Here is an 18273-nt window from a genome sequence, read left to right on the forward strand (position 1 = left end):
TTTCCTTATGGCAAAAGGGGCTTACACCTGACATCAACACTTCCCACTATGTTACTGCAGGTTCAAACACCCTGGCCCTCAGCAACCCTATAACAGCCACTCTTGGAGGGAGCGTTTGGTAAACTTTGAATAGCTTTGTTTGAGGCTTCACATGCTTTATGGCTATAAAACTTTATCATGGCCATGGCTCTGATTAGGCTCCTGTCTCACCATGAATCATGGTTCATCTCAGCCTAGAGGCCATAATTACCAATTATATGCTTTTACCAAAAACTAACACAATCTTAAAAACAATACAGGGCAGGAAAGGGGGACAACATTTAAAACATAAATAAATAAAATAATCAATTGATTAAAAATAAATAAAAGCACACATGTGAGCATATGCACGCATGCACACCAAAAACAAAACAAAGCAAAACAAAAACAAAACAAAGCAAAACAAAACAGGGATCTGCTGGGCATAAAATCTGTGGGCACCTTGATCTTGATTTCCTTAGCCTCCAGAACCATAAAAGAAATAAGTTTCTGTTGTGTGTAATTATTCCCACCAAATTAAATTACTCCTTGGAAGATCAAAAAAGACTCGAGAAACTAAGGAAACTCATGAGGATTAGAAAGCTCATGAAACCTACAGGACTCAGGAAGCTCAGACATATACAAGGCTCCTCCACTGGGTTGTGTGAGCAGTAAACAATTGCTGCAGGAGAGGAGAGGTTTTTGGCGGAGCTGTCTGTAAGTCAGGAAGCTTTAGTGAGTTGCCACTTATGCTGGGGAGGAATTTGTGGTGATGCAGCTCTGAAGAGCACAAGTCTGGAGCAGAGGAGCTAGTCCATCCTTAAAAAAAAAAAAAAAAAAAAAACTATGCAAAGCCAAGAACAGATGAAAATTTGGTCATGTTTAAGAAACACAAGATGGTGACATTATATTAAACAGAAGAACTATCAAACCTATTAGTAAGACAAAATATTCTAAAAGAGACAGTGCTTGTCAGCATTTAAAATACCAAAAGATAGAAAAATGTGCTACTTCTTAACTGATAGCCAGAAAGAAGGTCATAATTCCTAGTTTTCTTGAGACAGTATTAATTTACATCTCTGATTTATGTGTGATTGCTAAAAAACCTGCCCATTTTATTCTTGACCTTGTTCTTGATTGTACTATAAATTTATGGTCATCTTAACAATGACAAAAAACACAGACTCTCTATAAAACATCAGAGGGCAAAATAATAAGGATGAACTCATCAGAGCTGTGCTTTCCCAAGATGCTCCAGACAGTTGCATGGAATTTGTACTGGAAAGGGAAGGAACTAGATGACAATGGGAAGCATTCAGAGGTTGTGTAGGTCTATCCTAGGCAAAGGCAGAAAGAGTCTTGGCTGTGGTGCTCGACAAATATGTTAGGTCACTAGAGAGACTGTCCCAGAGTCCCCATCTTCCTGATATTTAACTCCTATATAGTCTTTCTCCATAACAAATGGAGTTGACCTCTGTAACCACAAGATGTAATGGAAATTGGACTGTGTCTGTGTGACCTTTAAGATAAGGCTCTAACAACCCCCAACACACACAGACACACACACACACACATACACACACACACACACACACACACACACACACACACACACACACACAGACTTCTGGGTAAGACAGCTGCCATGTTATTAGGGCCTCAGACAGCCATATGGAAAGATCTATTTGGTGCAGAATGTAAGTCGTCAGGGCCAATCTTATGTATCAGCCATGTGAGCTTGCAACTGAATACTCTAACCCCCATCAGGGCCTCAGATGACAGCTGCCACTGAAGCAGAGTTTCATGAAAGACTTCAAACTTCTGCCCACCTCTCTCCTGAATTTCCATGGGACCTGTAGGCCCATGTCAAGACTGGTCTTTGGTGTTGGTACATGTCCTCCTCTGTCAATCTCCACATTGTTTTTTTGAGAGGGTTTCTCTCTGACCCTGGCATTCTCTATTTCAGTGAGGTGAGCCTGGCTTACCAGAGAGTGCTCCCAGATGCTCTTGTGTCCATCTCACAGCCTGGTGTTATAGGTACATGCCACCACATCCGGCTTTTACATGTGTGTTTGGGGATGCAAACTCAGGTCCTGTGTTTACCCAAGTACCTTAATCACCAAGCCATGCCCCCTAGTCCTCCGTTTATGTATGTTTTAGTGTTCTGAGATTTGATAAAGATGGTTTTTTAATATGCCAACAAATTATAAATCATAGACATAAAAAAGAGAGAACAGGGATACATTCCATAGGTCAACCTAGAGTAACTGACAGTTAGTGATCTCCACAGCTCCTCTCCTAACTGCTATGGAGAAACAACCTGATGTACCTGTGTCTTTTCATCTGTGAGCCCCTCTTGCCTGACTAAGATATTCCATGTCCTTCCAGCACCCAGAGTAAATGATTCCATTATACGAAGAGTGTACTTATTAGTCACAGAGCAGGGTAGAGAAATTATCAAATTATCTGGAGGGCTGTGCATGTCTCTGGCCTCATTTCTTTCAGCAATTTTCTCAGCTACAAAGGGCTTTCTTGTCCAAATCCATGACAGCGAGACACCCTGAAGGAAAACCAACGGTGGTTGATGAGGATGCCTACAAACTTTGAAGCCATCAGACAATGAGCAATTAAACAAGATGAAATGTAGCAGAGACTTCTTGACAGCTTGCAGAGTTCTACAACTTTACTTATAAATCCTTAAGAACAGGAGACATATGAACTCTTGGTCAACAGTTGCCTTCCTTAACTGAATTTGTAATTTCATACATAGCCACCCAAATCCTCCCAGTGACCCCCCCACACAGACTCGGGTTATAGTTATAGAACGATAGACCCTACATGAGGGAGCACAGAATGCCATACCACCTTTGCTTGGTCAGATCATAGATAAATGTATGGCCACAGTTTGGCTTTGAGGGGAGTTGACAGAGCCGCTACAGAACTGAAAATAGAATCAATTAACCTTTATCGAGTGGCTTCTCCGTACCCTGCCAGGGAGAAGATGCTCAGAGGGAAGAAAGGGTGGCTTAGGCCGGAATCTCACCAAACACCAATGTACAAAGGACAAGGAGAAGAGAACATGCAAAATGGGCCGTCGGGAGGAAGCAGGGAAAGAGGAGAAAACCCAAAGGTTAAGCCCAGAAAGCACTATCAACGATAGGTTACCTGGAGAATGGGCTCTTTCAATCTCAGCCACTGCCTATTCTAACATCTGATTCCAGTCTGACACTTTCTTCTGCTTTCTCTGTTTTATTGTGTTTGTTTCTGAGACAGGGTCTTATGTAGCCCAAGCTTTCCTCAAAGTCCCATTTTGACTGAGGATGGCAACCTTAAATGAATCCTTCAGCCTCTACCTCTCAAGCACTGAGATTACATACATGTACCACCATGCCCAGCATAAAGAGGTCTTCTGAGTATTTTTCAAATACACTCTCCACCATCCGTTCTCACTCTGAATTGTTGTCTTCATGGCTCCCGTGAGGTGACAGGCAGTTTCCCACAAATCCATGAGCAGTTTAGCCCTACACTTTGTTCAGCTCTCAGCTTCGATGCTACCTCCCCAGGGAGCTCCAGTCTGTCTTGATTCACTTCCTTTTTCATCACTTATCACCAACACTAGGACAGTTCATGTGTACCCTAACTGCCCCTCCCACACCACACACAGCAGTGACTCGACCTGTTTTTAGTGGTGTGTCCACACTGCACCGTGTGGTACAGCGGAACACATTAAATATTTAGCTGAGTAAACACTTAAACAAAAGCATTGGATGGAGGAATTTGCTGAGTGGGATATTAAAAAGGACTAGGTGATATTGGTGAGAGTGACTCCGTGCTTTCTGTGACTTGCATCCTGTGCGTTGTTTGCAGAAGTCTTCTCGTAACTTTAATCTTCTTTGATGTAAGCTCAGGTTCTCCGAGTGCATCCTCATAGAGCTGGGCCATGCCTGTGAGTTTTGGAAAATTGCTGGACTGGGCAGTATCACCCATGAGGCTTTGGAATCACGGGGCTTAGATAAAAGAACAGAAGTCAACTCCATTCCCTGGCACCCTGTCCATTGCTGTGTTCTGTGTCTTGTATAGTCATTAAGATGCCACTTTTCATCCCTTTGTTTGAAATTTAAGTCATGAAAAAAAAAGGTAATTTCAGGGAGAAAGTCAGATCTAGGACTGACAACTGATTAAACCAGGTCTAAGAAAGCTGGAGAGCATAAGACTTCAAACGTTCCCAGTGAGAACAGAGGTAGAGCGCTGTGCGTAAGCTCTCAGGTGTGATGCTAAGAAGCCAAAGGCCTCCTCATCCCCAGACTCTAGCCTCTTTTGAGTCTGCCCATGCTGACCTGGAACTCACTGTGTAGCCCAGGCTGCCTTCAAACTTGTTTAAGGCAATCCTCCTATCTCAGCCACAATTATAGGAGTGAGTCACCAATTCTACTTGCAGAACCTCAGTTTTATTTTTTTTTAAACACTGCTGAAGAATTCTCAACTGAGATGAATTCCTGCAAGCCATGGGTCTGTGAGTTGGAGGGAAGAGGAGAATGGTGGATTTGAGAGGATGTTGTTACTGTTGCAAGGTGTTTTATTACAGTGCTGGTGCCTGAACCCCAGGCTTTCCCCATGCTAGGGAAGTACTCTACCACTGAACTATACCTTCAACCTGAATAAAGGACACTTGACATCATTGCTGTTAAACACACACATACACCCACACACACCAGGGGATAATGGCACACGCCTTTATTCTCTGCACTTGGGGAGCAGAGGCAGGTAGATCTCCATGAGTTCTAAGCCAGCCAGGATACATAGTGAAACTCTTGTCTCTGTCTCTAACAAGATAGATGATAGATAGATAGATAGATAGATAGATAGATAGATAGATAGATAGATAGACAGACAGACAGACAGATAGATAGATTTTGTAGAAAAAAGTTTGATATACAACAAGAAATGCCAAGTTTAGGTTGGAAATCACATTTTTAGATTGGTGGGGTTTTTTTTTCCCTGCAAATATTTTGTTTCTTTTATTCGTTATTTTCTTTATTTACATTTCAAATGTTATCCCTTCTCCAGGTCTCCCCTCCAGAAAGTCCCTATCCCATCCCCCTCCCCTGCCTCTAGGAGGGTGCTCCCCCACCCACCCACCCACTCCTGCCTTCCCGCCTTGGCATTCCTCTACACTGGGGCATCAAACTCCCACAGGGCCAAGGACTGTTCCTCCCACTGATGTCTAACAAGACCATCCTCTGCCACATATGTGGCCAGAGCCATGGGTCCCTCCATGTGTACTCTTTGGTTGGTGGTCCAGTCCCCGGGAGCTCTGGGAGATCTGGCCAATTGGCACTCTTGCTCCCCCCACAGGGCTGCAAACCCCCTCAGCTTCTTCAGTCCCTTCTCCAATTCCTCCATCGGAGACCCTGGGCTCAGTCCAATGGTCAGCTGCAAGCATCTGCCTCTGTATTTGTCAGGCTCTGGCAGAGCCTCTCAGAAGACAGCCATATCAGGCTCCTGTGTGTATAGAAGGAGTATTTCTAACTCTTTCACCTGCTCATGGGTCCCCTTTTCTCCTACTGGGTTGCCTTGTCCAGCCCCAACATGAAGGTTTGCTAGTATTATTGTATCTTGTTGTGCTGGGTTCAGTTAATATCCCTAGAAAGCCTGGTCTTTTTTTAATGGGAGATGGAGGAAGAATAGATTTGGCAGACAGGGGAAATGTCAGGGGGACTGAGAGAAATGGGGTGAGAGGAAACTGGTCAGGATGTATTATATGAGAGAAGAATTAAACGCACGCACGCACACACACACACACACACACACACACACACACACACACTTTTAGTGAAGCCCTAATTTCCATGCTCAGCAGTGCTGGGCAGCCTAGGAAAGAAAGGAGGATAGTATCATGGGCCTGAGGCTGGGTTCCACATCTTCAGTAAAGGAGCAGTGTGCATGCACATTGGCAGGAAGAAGAAACTAGCTGCAGTAAAGCCTCACGGAATGGGGAAGGAATCGATGTTAGACAAAGCATATAGAGGGCTTGTATAGAGCAGTCAGCACATTGGTCCTGGGTATGGGGACACCTGCATGTTCACAGTATCCCGTCCAGAAAGTGAGCAATAGAGATAAGGCAGAGGAAAAAGGAAAAGCATCACCATAAAAACAACCGTACGGACTTTAGGCCACTGAATAAGCGCTGTAAGCAGAGCGGACCCAGTGCTACACGAGAGAATGTTACATCGTGGTAGCCGTCAGAATTCATAAAAACAGCAAAAGCTGTCCTTAGGAACGGAGATGCTCACTTCCAGAGATACTCCAGGCCATACCACGATGCCATGGTGGTTGGAGGAACGGTATGGTGCCTTCTGGGAACAGAAATTACTCAGAGGAGTCCGGAGGCAGACAGGAAGCGGAAGAGGAGATCAGGAAGCGGAAGAGGAGATGTGACGCAGAGGACCCAGGAACACCACCTCTTATCAGCCAGAGACAGTCTATACTTACTCAATGTGATTAGACTTCTGGTTAATATTTTGATAGTATTTTGTTTAAAGATATAAATATCAGAAATCACTAAAATAGGTGATCTTAGGGAATCTTGTTTTAGAACAGTCTCTGATTTATGGGAAAGTTACAAAGTGAATTGCACGGTTCTCTCTCCCGTGTGGCATGGCCACTTTATCTTATTATTAGCATATCATACTAGTAAGCTACATTTGTCACATCTGAAGCTGGGCATGATGGTGAAAACCTGTAATATGAGGAGTCAAAGGTCATCTTTAGTGACACAGTGAACTCAAGGCCAGCCTGGGCTACATGAGACTCTGTCTCAAACAAACAAACAAAATATCTACCACGATTATTGAACCAGTATTCTTGCAATATTGTTAAGTTTTTTTTTAAAAAAAAAAAAAAAGCACATATAAAATTCAGTTTTGCTTCATCATCATCTTGTTTTTCTTTTTTGTTTATATTTATTTATTTTTCTTCTTTCATCGATTGCATCCCTATTACAGTTTTCATGACTAGACTCGGATAAAGATTTGCTGACATAGATTTGCTGACATAAGATTTGTCACATAGGCAAAGTGTTGCTCTCAACATGACATACCAGAAACCATATTACCATAGACATACTAGCTTCTCTGATTTGGGTTTGTTTTGTTTGTTTGTTTGTTTGTTGTTTTTGCCATGATTTAGAATTGAACATAGGACCTTACACAGGCTGGTCATGTGCTCTACCATGGAGCAACCCCCCCAAAAGTCACATGACTTATTGTTGCTATTAACTTTTATAACTTAGTGAAAGTTTTAGTCCACTCAAGCTGCTACTACAACATAGACCAAAGTGGATAGCATTTATTTTAACTTAAAATTTTTTAACTGTGTTTTTATTTGTGTGTGTGTGTGTGTGTGTGTGTTTCTCACAGTTTTACAGGCTAGAACTCCAAGCCTGGGGGGGAGGGGTTTCCCAAGATGATTAGATTCTTGTGAGGGTGACTTCCAGCTATGTCTGCACATGGCAGAGGGGAGCCTGGTTATTTAAAGGAGAAAAATGTTTCTAAAAATATAGTGGTTAAAGGTCATGGGTGGATTTAATGCTTTGTCTTATGTATGGTGAGAATTAGAAAACACAACTCCGGGACATCTGGGGACACCAAAGCCTGCTCCCCGAAAGGAAAGGACATACATTACATCTCTTGCTTTATGGAAAGGTGGGCACAGAGCAGAGGCAGGAAATGGCTACTGCCCTGTGAGAAGCCTTGAATCCACTCTCCTGAAAGGTCTTGCTCCCCACAGTGCCCGCCCTTTCATCTGCCATCTGAAGAATGCTGCTTCAGTGGCTTTGGGGAGATTCTTCTCACATCCAAACAAGTAATAGTAAACACTGGGCCTCATGTGCTTGTGTGTAGGCCCGTGTGTCAGCAAACACTTTGCCTTTCTGGAGTACATGGCTATCTCCTATCTCCTGCAAGCCATGACTCTAAGAAGGATGGTGCCAAAACCTAGGGACACTTCATACCCTGAACTGTTACTCATGGAGTCAGATGATCCTCAAAATGCCACCATCTCAGTCTTCAACAGCTTGGTACACCAGCCTGGGTAGCTCTGAGACTTCCTCCGGTCCCTTTTACTTGTCAGGAGAGAAACCCTAACACAAAACACCTGCTCAAAGCCCCACGCAAGTGCTTCATCTGAAGCAGGAGTCCCAGTCCAACAGGCACTCAAGAAACAGTGAGCATTCCTTTCTTATTCCCTCATGCAGACAACAGACCAAGGGTGATGTCACTTCTCTGCCCTTAAGGGTAAGTCTGGAAGGACTGAACAACCCAGAGCCAATCCCCAGGGACCAAAACTTTTCTTCTTTTTAAGACAGTTATAGTTTGCAAGCCACAATTAAAGTAAAAATCCAGGAATGGATAGGAGTGTGTGTGTGTGTGTGTGTGTGTGTGTGTGTGTGTGTGTGGTGTGTCAGAAAGAAGGCAGTCAGGGAAAGAAAAAGCAGATATGTAAATTTGAATGTAATCTTCTCGATAGTCCTTTAAAGTTGACGTTAGGATCCTACTTTGTAGGAAAATCTGAGTGTGAAAGAGTTTAATATTGTATCGTCAGGTCAAACTTTGAATTCCAAATTAAATCTATCACTGTCTCTAAAGCATAATGCTGAAGGATGGAAAGAAAACCAAGAGACAGACACAATTGCACATGCACTAGTGTGAACACACACAAAACACAGAGAAAAGGGCAAGGACTCCGGTCTCATCATCCGATGTCACTCATCCCACAGTCCCAGCAAAGGCCTCTCTAGTTAAAGATGCAACTTAAGCCTGCAAAACATGCCTAAAAGATCAGTTAAAACCCATGGGAGATGACCAGGCTATGGTCTCTCCATTAAGGAGCCTAGCAATAGAGGAAGAAGGTATATATAGCCAGCAACACTCCCTAGCAGACTGGGGATGTACATCATGATATGTGACTCACCGTGGCCTGGGAGACCTTTGGGAATGGAGAAGTTGATCTGGACTTCACCACAGAAAACCTTTTGTGAGAACTGAACACAGAAGTGGAGGTCATCATGTGATGTGACATGAGCCAGCTTCATCAAGAAAAGTTATAGCTGGGCATGGTGGCACATGCATTTAATCTCAGTACCCAGGAGGCAGGGGCAGGGGTAATCTGAGTTCAAAGTCAGATTGGGCTACGTATTGAGTTCCAAGCCAACCAGAGCTCAACAGGGAGACTCTGTCTTGAAAGAAAGAAAGCAAGGGAGGGAAGGAGAGAAGGAGGGAGGGAGGGAAGGAAGGAGGAAAGAAGGAAAAGACAGAGGAAGGGAGGAAAAGAGGGAGGGAAGGAAGGAAGAAGAGACAGAGGGGAGGAGAGAGGGGAGAAATAAGAAAAAAGGAAGAAGGAAGGAAGGACAGAAGGAAAGAGAGAAAGGAAGGAATCTAGGAATGGATATGAGTGTGAGTGTTTCTTTTTAAATAATCTGTGAGAAGAAAGCCACAGGAAGGAGAGAACCACTAGAGGCCAAGAAACTGAAAACTTAGAAGAGGAAGAATTAAGTCAGGAAGCAAGGTAGCTTCCATACTGATCTTGGGTAAAAGATTTATGAAAAAAATAGCATGTATTGAACACTTTTAAATAAGATAACCTTGAAGCCAGGGAGAACAATGCTCTCACAAGATGTACAGAGAACCATAGTCTTTAAGTCCCAACTGTGAAAAGAGTTTAACATCATCTATATCTCATGGATGAAAGAGCTGAACTCCGGAGGTTGGTGACTTGCCCAAGACCCATGTTTAATAGCAGCAGGGCTGGAGATTCGAGCTAATATTATTCAGCTTGAGAGCATATGTACCCTCCACTTAATCAAGCTGTCACACTTCAGAAATGGAGAGAGCTAGAGGAGAAAAAAAATGGAAATAGGAAATACTTCTTGAATCAAGTGAACCCAGGTCAACACCTGCCATTCTGAGTATGCCTGCCCCTTACCCATACTCTGCCAGTGAGAGCTGTTTCTTGCCACAAGCCTCTATCTTGCTCTGTGATGCAGGAGCCTGGCTCTTAAATGCAATAGAGCCAGCTCTCTTTATGTTTTGGGGATGTTTGTTTGTTTGTTTTTCGAGACAGGGTTTCTCTGTATAAGCCCAGACTGTCCTGGAACTCACTCTGTAGACCAGGCTGGCCTCGAACTCAGAAATCCACCTGCCTCTGCCTCCCAAGTGCTGGGATTAAAGGCGTGTGCCACCACTGGCTGGCCCAGAGCCAGCTCTCTTACAGCTTCTGTGTAGGTCTTGCCAAGGGAGGTGCTTGTTGGAAACAGGAATACAGGGGGAGAGTGGAGACAGATTCATCCTTTATCCACACATACCATCTCTCCTTCTATGCTTTGATTTGTATCTTTGTACCGAAGGCAACAGCCTGAGTCAGGCAGACCTCTACAGCAGCCACCCCCCACCCCACTGTTCCCAGTGTGAGTGCTTCTGATATCCCTGATCATCTCCTTGCTTCAGCTACGCCTTTGAAACGAATCCTAGTAGCTCTCCTCTGTTACCCTACGTGTGCCATCTCTGTCCCGACAAGCCACCTGGTCACATGTTCCCAGGTGCTTTTTCATAACATATATCACATTCTCGGCTTCATCCACCTTTCTATGGGAGCACACGCACACCAGACGCCCAGACAGCCAGCTGCAAGGTCTGCAAGAATACAAACACTGATGGCAAAGAGTTTAGAGCTGAAGCCTGGAATCCAATACCGGGTTTAAAGCTCATAACCAAAATAAATTATGAACCAATGATGTCTAATCATGAAACTTAGTGTTTTCAGCTTTTCTCAAATCCCCTAAAGAAACAAATCCAGAGTTTAGTTAACCTAGGTCCAGAAGTAGATAGAACCGTAGCAGATCTGAAGTTACAATTAGGTGCCAGTTCAAAGCTCTCCCCAGTTCTGGTCTTGAAAGGGAGGCTAGCCAATCTTTCTGCTATGAATCAAACACTGAGATAGGAACCTAATTTAAAATATTAATTTGTCTTTCTAAAGGACAGTGGAGGGAGGGAGGGAGGGAGGGAGGGAGGGAGGGAGGGAGGGAGGGAGAGCCCTCTGAGCCACTGCCTGCCGCTCTCCCTTCATCCCTTCCTGCTCACCCCTTCATCCCTTCCTGCTCACCACACACTGCCTTCCCATCAAAGCCACTCACCTTGGAAGGTGAAAACACCAGAAGGTTTACTTTTCACATGTAGTTTTTCCTCATGAGACCTTGCAGCTCAGGACAATGGGCAGAAGAAGCATCCTCTGCCCTAGGACAGTACTTCCCACCATGTGGGCATAGGGCAACGGGAGCTGGTACCAAGATTTATTCCCTCAAAAGCCTTCAGTTCCAGCCTGTGCCTTCAGCCCCATGGCTCCATATTGTTTCCTTTATAAATATCATTTGTGTGTGTGTGTGTTTGTTTGTTTGTTTGTTTGTTTGTTTTTCAAGACAGGGTTTTTTGTGTCCTGGCTGTCCTGGAACTCACTTTGAAGCCAAGGCTGGCCTCAAACTCACAGACTTCTGCCTCTGCCTCCCAAGTGCTGGGATTAAGGGCATACACCATCACCATCCAGCTTTATTTTTTTCCTTTTATCTGGGCCTCATTCACTTCATTTTAAATACAACAAATACACACAAATGTAGCAGTTTCTTTGGGTTTTTTTTTTCTAGTAGAGTTTTTATTTGTTGTTTGTTTGAACACATACACAGCATAGTCCCAAGATATGGCTCTTTTGGTATGTCGGCTGCACAGGTAGTACTTTATGGTGTCATTGCTGAAACAGCATGACCCCATGGGACACCTTCAACCCACATGTTGGAACCTCTAAACTACAAACGACATTCTAGTTCTAAGGCATTAGCCTTTTTTTTTTTTTTTTGTATGCATGCATGAAGCCTGCCAACCATAAAAAGAACTGTCATTCAAGAATCTCAGTTTTGGCCAGGCGGTGGTGGCACATGCCTTTAATCCCAGCACTTGGGAGGCAGAGGCAGGCAGATTTCTAAGTTCGAGGTCAGCCTGGTCTACAAAGTGAGTTCCAGGACAGCCAGGACTACACAGAGAAAGCCTGTCTCGGGAAAAAAAAATCTCAGTTTTGGCCCCCTCTCCTTGAGTTGGTCCAGAGCACTACAAAGAATGACCTGAAATTTCAGGAATGTGATTCTTTATTTAGAACCAGATCAAATCTACTCCAGAATCAGAGGTTCTCCCCCCTGTCCTTAGGACCTTAGATCTATTCAAAATTGAGTTCTGTGTGTCTGGCTTAGTCAGAAAATTTAGATGAAACTCTGCATTTCTTTTCTAGGTAAGGGCTGCTGAGGGGACCCTCTATCTCAAGCCTCAGTCACAAACCCATCTCCAGATTTACCCTAGGCTTTGAAGGTCTGTAGATACTAAAAGAGCTTTCCTTCATGCCTGCTTTCCTCAGTCCCTTTTCCTCTCTTCTTCCCCAACCTCCCTCCCTTCCTCCTTTCCCCACTTTCTTCTTCCTTCTTTATGTTGCCTCTTGCCAGATATTTGGTCACAGCAATGAGAAAAGTAACTTATACAGGGACTCAGTTCTGATCGCAGTTCAAGGTCTGATGAATTCGGTTTATCTCTTAAGGCTTCGACACTAGTCTTGTGCAGTAGCCCAGCACTGGAGAAAGGCATCTGGGGTCACTAAAGCATTGGCTGAAATCCAGTTCCACTAATAAGCAACGTGCACCTGTAATGACTTCCAGGGCTTCCCATCTCAGTCCAGGAAGATGAAGGCCACGAAGGTGCTGAAGGGTGCATAACAAAAGGGACAACGTGGCCGGGCTCTGAGAACTGCCTTTTCCTAGGAAACGCACCAGATTTGAGGTTTCATGAGGCTGCCAGGCAGCTACTCAGCAGCAGCAGCAGCAGCATCCTTGTAAAGCATTGGCTCTTGGGGCCATTGTCATCACCATCTGTTCAGTTCCAAGAAACTCTGGGCCTCCAGAAACTGATCTAAAAACCACCCTGGAAAGGGCAGAAGAGAGAGTGGGAAGAGGAGTGAGTGAGACACTCTTAGAGTCCCACAGAATGAGCAACACTTGCTCATCTCACCTCTGCTCAAGAATCCCCTACCTCTTGGACCAGGGGTTCCCATGGAAACCCTCAGACGTTCTATCTATAGGAAGAGGGAAAAAAAAGAAGAAGAAGCATCCTGAAGAAGCATATGTGAGTTTGCCTTAAGGAAGGCAGGCAAGAGAGACGGGGTTCACATGAAGAGAACAAGACTCCACCATTACCGGGACACTTCAAAAGACTGTATGGAAACCACACTCAACTTTAGGCACTGAGCCAGGAGGGAGGTGGGTTAGGCAGGGAGGTGAGAGGCACCAGAAAGCAGCAACCCACATAAGCAGCCAGGAGAGCAAGAGACTACCAAGAGTGACTTCATCAAAAGAACAGGGAAAGAATCACAGAGTGAGCAAAGAGCTGAGCTGGTGGTTGGATCCCAAATGGAATTCTATATCATGTTAAGCCAACCACAGACAACTGATAAAATAAAATAAAATAAAATAAAATAAAATAAAATAAAATAAAATAATGACAACAAAAAGAATAACCCCTAAAGCCACCCCACAAAGAGACAAAAACAGTGAAATAGACAGTCTGAATTCATCTAAAGAAAGGCGTGGCCAATAAGCACATAGAAAGATAATGAACGTCAGTATGCATTTGGGAAATAAAAACCAAAACCACAGTGAGATGCACCGCACGCCCTCTAGGATGATTATAACACAAAATGCAGGTGACAGCTGTGGTGGTTACTCTTCACCGTCGACTTGATCAGATTTAGTTACCTTGGAGACATATCTCTGGGCATTTCTGCAAGGCTGCTTCTAGAGAGCTATATCTGAGGAAGGAAGACTCCTCCTGACACCATGGACTGGGACCACAGACAGGATAAAAAGAGAGAAGGAGAAAGCTGGCTCAGCACAAGCCTTCAACCCTCTCTGCTTCCTGGCAGGGGAAGCAATGTGACCCACGCTGCCTTAGACTCCCGCTGCCTTCCCACCACCATAGACTCTGTCCCTTTTTAAAGCATAAACCAGAATAAACCTCTCTTTCTTTTTAAGTTGCTTCTTAAGCAAAGAGGGAAGAAACTAATATAAAAACAGTGTTGATGAGGATGGGAGAGAATCTGGAATCTCTCTCTATAAATAGGATAGTTACTTTAGAAGACAGTCTAACAGCCCTGCGCCCTCCCTCCCACCATGCACACACAAAAATGCAAGACTGTTATCATATGACCAGAAATTCCATACCTAGTTACTTACCAAGAGAATGTAGTGCTTTTACACACACACACACACACACACACACACACACACACACGGGGTATCATTCAGTCTTGAGAGGAATAAATTGTTGATTCATATGATTGAATATGGGTGACTGTGCTATGATTCCATTCATAAGAGATAGTGAGGATGAAGCAAACCCATCAAGACATGACACAGACTGATGACTGTCCAAGGTTGGCAAGGTGGAGGAATGTGGAGAAACTGTTAACAAGCACAGGACTTATTCTGGGATGTGAAATAGTCTGGAAATGATTGTACAACTCTGTGAATATGCTAAGAAATAAAAATCACTGGGTTGTACACTTCAAAATGAGCAGATTTTATGGCTTGCGAAATACAGTTCAGGAGAGTTATAACTTAAATAGACCACACAAACCTGTAGCACACTGATACTCCTCTATAGAATGTTCTGATGTTGGCATCATGGCTTCTGCACCATGTTCAGTCACAACTGCATCCATGTACATAAATATGTATGTATGCGCGCACACACACACACACACACACACACACACACACTTTAGCAGTGTGGGGGGCATCTCTTTACAGTTTTCATCTTGGGTAAGTGCCTCCCTTCGGTCTTCCTAGTCCTGGCCCTGAAGAAAGGTAACACACTGCTACAGTTTGCATCTGGGCTGTCCCCCCAAAGGGCCATGGATTAAAGGATTAATCTGTATCTGGGTCCTTTTGGGAGTTGATGGAGACTTTCAGAGGCATAGGCTAGTGGGAAGTCTTCTAGTCTTTGGTAGAATGCCCTTGAAGGAGAATAGGACCCTATCTGCTTCCCTTTTCTCCGTTTGACCTCCCAGTTGTGAAGTAAACAGCCTTGCTCTTCTGCACACTCCCACCATGGTGTTCTAACTCACCACAGGCCCCAAATCAACATGAAGAGTTGACTATGGACTGAAGGTATTAGTACCATGAGCCAAAGTAAACTGTGTGTCTTCTGGATAAGCTGATTATGTCAGGTACGATACAAAAATAGAAGCAGATGAGTCACTGGTGACAAAGAGCCATCCCTGACACGAAGGAGGATGGTAGCACTTCCTCCACTCCTCACCCTCATCCCTACTTTTTCCTACCTGTCAATCACAGATGACACTGTGATTGATGTCAATCCTAGATGTCAATCACATGGCTTACCATGAACTCTCCTGACACAATGCCCTTTCATGCACATTTTTCTACTGGCTTTTAGAATGTACATGTGTGCATGAGTGAGTGCATGAGTGAGTGTGTGTGTGTGTGTGTGTGTGTGTGTGTGTGTGTGTATGTGCAAAAATGAAAAAAAAAACAAGAAGGAAAGAAAATATATTTTATAAATTTAAAACCAATGAGTATGAAATGAATCCTTAGGAAATTTTTATAACTTCAAAACATGGCATTATGAAGCATCTCAAAAGCAAAACTGTTACCAATAGCAGCCAGTAAGGTGAAACAGTACCTGAGGAATGGCAAATGAATCCTATTGCTATTTAAAAAAAAAAAACAGTTATCAGACTATGATAAGACACAGGGAAATTGCCAGGCATAGTGTATTCCAGCTCGGCATCTAGCATGTTCTATCATTATAAACATAAATGTCAACAAAAAGATTTTCATATAAGGAAAACCCATAGTGATTTGATTGACAGCACACACACATACACACACACGAAGCTCAGCATATGATGTGAAGAATAGTTACAACAAGTTCTAAGTTCTAACTGTCTAAAGGTCTCTGCTGTATAGACAGACTGGGACCACACTGGGTCTTGAGAGTTCTAGTTTAAGGGGACACCAGGTAAACAAGACATAGCCAGGATAGAGTGCTCACTCAATCATGAAACACTCCTATTCTTCAAGACAAGTTCCAAAGCTGACCTGAAACTCACTGTGTACCCCAGGCTCACCCCAGATTCGTGTTGACCTCTGTTTCAGCTGTAGGCTTGGATTATAGACAAGAGTCACCGCACCCTTTTAAAATACTTTTTCTGACGTGGTGGCGGGGAAGAGGAACAGAGGGCCTAGGAGATGATTCAGTCAGTAAAGCTCCAGACATGCAAACATAAAGACTTGAATTTAGATCTCTGGCACTCATACTGTGGCAAGGTCCTCTTGTAATTTCCAACACCGGCTAGCTAGCTAATTTCTCTCAATCAGTGAGCTCCAAGTTCTGTGAGAGACCTTGTCTAAACAAAAGGGGGGGGGGGAGAACAGTGGAGGAAGATACTCAATGTTGAACTATGACCTCCACAAACATGGCTACACACAAGTATAAGTGCTCCCCCAACAAATGGACGAGTTCCTCAATGTATGATTGTTAATCCATATGAGAAGTGTGGTAGTCACTTTTCAATAGGTGAAAGAATTGAAAGAGAAGGGGTGTTAAGTCAGCTACATTCAACCCACAAGGGCAGAACCAAAGCCAGACACAAGAGGTTATTTGAAAACCTAAATAACAGCAGCTCAGCAAGTAGAGTGTCCATCCCCACAGCCCAATCTGCTCTGCAATCCAATGCCCTGCCTTATAAGTTTAGGGGAAGGCTACAGATGGGATTTAGACAGTTAGATGAAACGGTACCACCTGTCTCCCTGGATCCCTTCCAAATCAGAGATACTAAGAACATGTGTCTGTTTTCTACTTCTCTTTCCAGCCCTTTACACAGTATGAGACAGTAGATGTGTGTTTGGAAAGAGTTCTTTTTATTTAAGATTTATTTATATATTTTATGTATATGAATACACTGTTGCTCTCTTCAGACACACTGGGAAAGGGTACCAGATCTCATTATAGATGGTTGTGAGCCATCATGTGGTTGCTGGGAATTGAACTCAGGACCTCTGGAAGAGCAGTCAGTGCTCTTAACCACTGAGCCATCTCTCCAGCCCCCTGGTAGGAGTTCTTAAGCTATCCTCTGGTGCTTTTGCCTCAGTCCATCCCTATAACTCTACTCTGGACTTCTCGTTCCTTTTCTACTTTGTCCACGGCTTCCTCTGTTCTTCTTGAAGATACCAGAGGACAGATTGTTCGTATCCTTCTTTTAAGCCACTCCTGAAATTGAGGAGTTTGAGAAGCCTTTAAATGATGCTGGTGGTGGTGGTGGTGGTGGTGGTGGTGGTGGTGGTGGTGGTGGTGGTGGTGGTGGTGGAGTTACAAAAAAGAAGGCTGAAGCAGGTGACACACCGTGATTCCTGTTTTGCAATTGTGTCGCTATTGCTCTATTGCTCTGCAACACATGCTAACATTCAATACGTTGACTGAAGTGTTACACATGAGTTACTTCCCCAAATGTCCACATACACTTTCTGCATGTATTTCCCCTCATTTACCAGTAAGTTGCAACAGAATACATAGCTTTGCTCTCTCCAAGAATGTACTTCAAGGATAGTAATTAAGTAAAGAAATAATTTCTCTTAACTTCCCCCATATCTCCCGCAGTGCGATTGAGATTGTCTTCATAAATGACCTATTGAAGATTAAGGATTGGGCCATGCAGAGAACTTGAGAGCTCATGAGAATGATGGACACCAGACCCTTCCATCTGACAGAGCAATAGATGGAAGGCTGAGCTAACCAAATGCTCGGATAAGGAGATGGAGACGCTGAGGATCCAAACTTGTGCCTGACACATGCAAGTTTAGAATCTGATGGTTCTGGGTTCCACTGCGGGTTTGACTTACAAACGCTGTGTGACACAGGCAAGTCAGCCAAGGTCTTCAGGTTTCAGCCTCTCCAGAAGTCAATAGGAAAGACAATATCTTCAACCATGTTCCTGGCCTACAGTAAACAGTCCATCAGTAGGAATCCTAATAGCTAGCACCTAATAGCATAGTGTTCTGATTACTACAATACAGTGGGCTTTGGTATTGGGTGTTATAGGAAAAGTGCATTTATTTTTGGTGTGGAGGGGAGCACTTTTCTATCTTCTAAG

Source organism: Arvicanthis niloticus, chromosome 26 (assembly GCF_011762505.2).
Source record: "Arvicanthis niloticus isolate mArvNil1 chromosome 26, mArvNil1.pat.X, whole genome shotgun sequence".
NCBI classification, from domain to species: domain Eukaryota; kingdom Metazoa; phylum Chordata; class Mammalia; order Rodentia; family Muridae; genus Arvicanthis; species Arvicanthis niloticus.